General features: G+C 43.9%; 1 protein-coding gene across 1 annotated transcript in view; it reads left to right on the top strand.

Moving 5' to 3' along the window:
• Positions 1-5705, top strand: part of LOC145509298 (uncharacterized) — a 29487-nt gene that overhangs the window by 695 nt on the left and 23087 nt on the right. The gene's annotated exons all lie outside the window — the stretch shown is intronic.

Genomic DNA, 5705 nt, shown 5'->3' with positions numbered 1-5705 from the left:
AGGGGCTGTCCCTATCCCCTCTGGGAAATGTAGTCCACACCAGAACCCAAGGATTCTGGGAAGTGTAGTTCTTCGTAACTGTCTGCCAGGAGAGGCCGGTCTAAGTCTGTCCCACGCCCAGACACATTCTGAGCTAATGCTGGTGCTTCCTGGGCCACTGGGTCGTGGGTTCCTGGTTCTTCCGGGAGGAAACAGTTTTGCCAGGATAGTATGGTGTAGCTCTGCATCTTTGTAAATGATAGTAAGGCAAGTAGACAACTGACAGGAGCAAACCTATTTTCTCTTCAGTCTTTCAACAAGTATATTGAGCACCTGTTAGAGATAAGCCCTACCTCGGTGAGCAAAACAGAGATCATTGCTCCGGAGAACTTTTTTCTGGGTCGGAGGTCGGGGAAGGAGTTGTTGCAGGAAGGGAAACCCCTTCCAGGGCCCAAAAGAGGGCTCTTGTCTAACATTCGGAAATGAAATGTCCAAGAAGACACGCATGCTGACAAAGCAAGAGCCTTTATTGGAAAAAGTACCCTGACCCCACCCCCCCCAACCCCCTAGAGGGCAGTAGGGTAAGGGAACCCAGGAGAACTGCTCTGCCACATGGCTCACAGCTCAGGCATTATGGTAATGGGGGATTACTTTCCGGGTTGTCTTTGGCCAATTGTTCTGACTCAGAGTCCTTCCTGGTGGTGCATACGCTGCTCAGCCAAGATGGATACCAGGAAGAAAGATTCTGGGAGATGATCGGACATGTGGTGCTTCCTTTTGACCTTTCCCGAACTCTTCTGGTTGGTGGTGGCTTATTAGTTCCTGTTCTTTACTAGGACCGCCTCCTGTCGTGAAATAACTCATGCAAATGGTTACTATGGTGCCTGGCCAAGGTGGGCGATTTCAGTCAGTGTGCTTTCCCTAACAGAGAGATCGAGCAGACAAGGACTCATGAACAAAATTATATAGCATTTTAGAAAATAAGCATTATGGGGAAAAGCAAAAGAAAAGAAAGGTAGGAAGAATCTGCAGGTTGCAGCAAGTAATAGGGTCACAAATACCACCCTTTGTTAATATAGCAGAAAACAATCTTGATAAGGTAGAATAAGTATCCTTCCGTAAGTTCTTTTTTTTCAATTTATTTTTTATTGAAGCATAATTGCTTTACAAAATTTCATTGTTTTCTGTCAAACCTCAACATGAATCAGCCATAGGTATACATATATCCCCTCCCTTTTGAACCTCCCTCCCATCTCCCTCCCCAGCCCATCCCTTTAGGTTGATACTTGAGTTTCCTGAGCCATACAGAAAATTCCCGTTGGCTATCTATTTTACATATGGTAATGTAAGTTTCCATGTTATTTCCATACATCTCACCCTCTCCTCCTCTCCTCCCCTCTCCCCATGTCCATAAGTCTATTCTCTATGTCTGTTTCTCCATTGCTGCCCTGTAAGTAAATTCTTCAGAACCATTTTTCTAGATTCTGTATATGTGCATTAGAATATGATATTTATCTTTCTCTTTCTGACTCACTTCACTGTGTATAATAGGTTCTAGGTTCATCCACCTCATCAGAACTGACTCAAATGCTTTCCTTTTTATGGCTGAGTAATATTCCATTGTGTATATGTACCACTACTTCTTTATCCACTCATCTGTCGATGGGCATCTAGGTTGCTTCCATGTTCGAGCTATTGTAAATAGTGCTGCAATGAACAATGAGATACATGTGTCTTTTTCAACCCTGGTTTCCGCAGGGTATATGCCTAGGAGTGGGATTGCTGCATCATATGGTGGTTTTATTCCTAGTTTTTTAAGGAATCTCCATACCATCTTCCATAGTGGCTTCTGTAAGTTCTTATTTAACTGTCTTGGCTATGCTCAACTCATATGAATAATCGTCATCATGACAACTTATAAATAAAAATGCTGAGACTTCAATGGGATTCTTTGAATCCTTAAATCTACTTGGGAAAAAATATTATCTAACATTATTGATTTTAATAGTCCATTACCATGGTATAGCTCTTCTTTTATTTTGGTCTTATTAAAGTCTCTCTATATTTAGGTTTCTATGTATTTTCTCCATGGCAGTATTGCATATTTTTGTGAGTTTTATTTGAGGATGTTACATACTTTTTGACCCATTCATGGATGACAGCCTTGTCATGGTGAAGGGGTTTGCATAATTCAATGAAGCTATGAGCCATGCTGGGCAGGGCCGCTCAAGACAGACGGGTCATAGTGGAAAGTTCTGACAAAACATGGCCCATTGGAGGAGGACATGGCAACCCACTCCAGTACTCTTGCCAAGAGAACCCCATGAACAGTATGAAAAGGAAAAAAGATTTAACACCAGAAAATGGGCCCCACAGGTCAGAAGGTGTCCAGTATACTACTGGGAAAGAGCAGAGGGCAGTTACTAAATAGCTCCAGAAAGAATGAAGCAGCAGGGCCAGAGAAGAAACAACACTCCATTGTGGATGTGGTGAAAGTAAAGTCCAATGTTGTAAAGAACAATATTGCATAGGAACTTGGATTGTTAGGTCCATGAATCAAGATAAATTGGACATGGTAAAGCAGGAGATGGCAAGAGTGAACACTGACATCTTAGGAATCACTGAAGTAAAATGTACAGGAATGGGTGAATTTAATTCAGATGACTTATACTGTGGGCAAGAATCCTTCACAGGAAATGGAGTAGCCCTCAGAGTCAACAAAAGAGTCCACAATGCAGTACTTGGGTGCAATCTCAAAAATGACAGAATGATCTTGGTTCATTTCCAAGGCAAACCAATCAACATCAGAGTAATCCAAATCTATGTCCCAATCACTAATGCTAAAGAAGCTGAGGTTGAACAGTTCTATGAAGACCTACAAGACCTTCTAGAACTAACACCCAAATAAGATGTCGTTTTCTTCACAGGGGATTGGAATGCAAAAGTAGGAAGTCAAGAGATACCTGGAATAACAGGAAAATTTGCCCTTAGAGTACAAAATGATACAAGGCAAAGGCTAACAGAGTTTTTCCAAGAGAACATGCTGGTCATAGCAAACACTTTGTTCCAACAACACAAAAGATGATGCTACATATGGACCTAATCAGATGGTAACACCAAGATCAGAATAATTATATTCTTTGCAGCCAAAAAGGAGCTCCTTATTTGAAAATTCAGACTTAAATGGAAGATAGTAGGGAAAACCTCTAGGCCATTCAGATATGACCTAAATCAAATCCCTTCATCAGTGGAGCTGGTGAATAATTTCAAGGGATTAGATATGATAGAGTGCCTGAAGAAATAGGAACAGAGGTTTCTAACATTGTATGGGAGGCAGTGACCAAAACCATCCCCAAGAAAAAGAAAGGCAAAGTGGTTGTTTGAGGAGTCTTTACAAATAGATGAGGAAAGAAGAGAAGTGAAAGGCAAGGGAGAAAGGTAAAGGTATACCCAACTGAATACCAGAATTCCAGAGAATACCGAGGAGAGACAAGAAAGGCTTCTCAAGTGAACAATGCAAAGAAATAAAGGAAAACAATAGAATGGGAAAGACTAGAAATCTCAAGAAAATAGAAACAGTAAGGACCTAACAGAAGCGGAAGAGATTAATAAGAGGTGGCAAGGATACACAGAAGAACTGTACCTGAAAGGTCTTCATGACCTGGATAACCACGAAGGTGTGGTCACTCACTTAGACCCAGATATCCTAATATGAAGTCAAGTGGGCCTTAGGAAGCCTCACTACAAACAAAACTAGTGGAGGTGATGGATTCCACCTGAGCTAAAAGATGATGCTGTGAAATTGCTGCTGTCAATATTTGTCAGCAAATTTGGAAAACTCGGGAGTGGTTACAGGACTGGAAAGGTCAGTTTCCATTCCAATTTTCCAAAGAAGAACCTCTTGATGAAAATGAAAGAGGAGAGTGAAAGAGCTGGCTTAAAACTCAACATTAAAAAAACTAAGATCATGGCATCTGTGGTGGCCCAACGATGAAAGAGCAGATAAAACCAAGGAGGGTCTTGAAATGCAGGAACAGAAAAACCAGACCCTTATCTTCCTTCCCTCCCCCATGCTGTAACTATTAATGGAACAGTATAAACTGTCTCCCCTCCTGTCCCATGGGAGGAGGTATTTCCTTACTCTTCCCTCCACCCAGTATACGTGCCTCATCCAATCAACAAATAACCCTCAAGACCCCATCTCACTCCTTGTACCCTGAGTATAAAAGTGAACCAAGGACCCCTGTTCAAGGTCAGTTCTCCCTTGAGCTGGCCCACTGTTCTAACAGCGTCTCCCACTCTAATAAACTTTATTTCCCTCTCATTCTGTCTCATGTCTGGAAATTCTTTTCCAACCCGTGCTTGGACCACGACATTTTTAGTGGCCTGTACGGGGACCTTGGGGCCTCTTCCTCCACCTCCTCTCTTCTCCTTTCTCATAGGGACCCTCTGCGAACAGACAAGTGCTATGGAAGCAACTGAGGAACTCTGGCCAGGGTTACCCTCTGGTGTGTTCCAAAGGCCCCACTGCTTACTGCACCCCAGTAGCTGCTGCCTGAATGGATGAGGGTCTCTCCTGTGTCTTCTTTCCAACTGAGGACTAGGCCAACCAATGTTGTGTGGGCACAGGTCAGGCACTTAAAAGCCATTAGGGTGCCTGCCACATGAAGACTCCTGTGTGAGGATAAGGGGGACACGGAACGGATCAGGCCACAAGGGCATCCGCCTGCAGCAAGACAACTTCCATGCACTGTGTCAGGCACATAGTGATTGAAGCAAAACAGAGGCCATTGTCCCCTGGCCACCGCCTCCCTCCCCGATAGGATTGTAAGGCAGATTCCTCAGCCTTCTTCCCTGTCACTTTCACTTCTTTCCCTTTCAGTCCAGATTGATTTACAGGAGCCTAGGTGTTGCCTCTGAGCCATCCCAAGAATGGCTTCCACGTTTCAGGGAATCGCCAAACAGTGAGTCACCTTGTTGCTCCCAGGAATCTCTGTCTGTCTCTGCCCAGGTCACATGGTGCCTTAGCCACATGGTTCTCAGGGGTCACCTCTCACTGTTGGATGTGACTTGGGATGGTTGGCCATTTTTGTGCCATTAGTCACACGGAGAGATCACTGGGACAAAAGAGACACCTTTCTGTCACCAGTGTCTCTCAGTACCCACATTCTATGGCAAATAGGCTAAGAGTAGATTCTGGTACATCTTGGGAGCGTCTCTTAGACTCACCCCTTGGCTACATTCTTAGAAACTGGAAAATTTTGACCCTGCAAAAGGCCTGGCCCCAATACAAACTGGGGGACTCCCAAAAAATGGCCTCTGAGTGGCACACTATCTTTTGCCAAAAGCAGGAAAAGGACTCAGAATTTCCTTACATTCAGTCCTTCATGGTCCTCAGTCAGAATCTGGATTTGAAGGACTCATGCTGCATCTGTCTTTCTGTTGCCTTCCTATCACCTGGCCCCCTCTGTCTCTCTCCATCAGATTTCCTAAATGACCCCTACTTGACCTTGCATATCCACATGATCTCTAGAAAAGGATTCTGATGTTCCCTTTGGTCCAGGTCTTTCTCCTGTATTCAAAAGCCTGAAAGATCAAAACCTCTCCTCTATGTTTATCTCTCAGGTGGGGAGGGAACCAAGTTTCCCCCACTCCTGAACATCTTCTAGCTACTCCTTCTAACTACTCCTGTTTCTAAGAGTGAGGAAGGACCAAGCCTCCCCCTG

Source organism: Giraffa tippelskirchi, chromosome 6 (assembly GCF_054371585.1).
Source record: "Giraffa tippelskirchi isolate mGirTip1 chromosome 6, T2T-mGirTip1v1.2.pri, whole genome shotgun sequence".
NCBI classification, from domain to species: Eukaryota; Metazoa; Chordata; class Mammalia; order Artiodactyla; family Giraffidae; genus Giraffa; species Giraffa tippelskirchi.
Note: the sequence above shows the minus strand (reverse complement) of the source record. Positions and strands in the feature narration are given on the sequence as shown.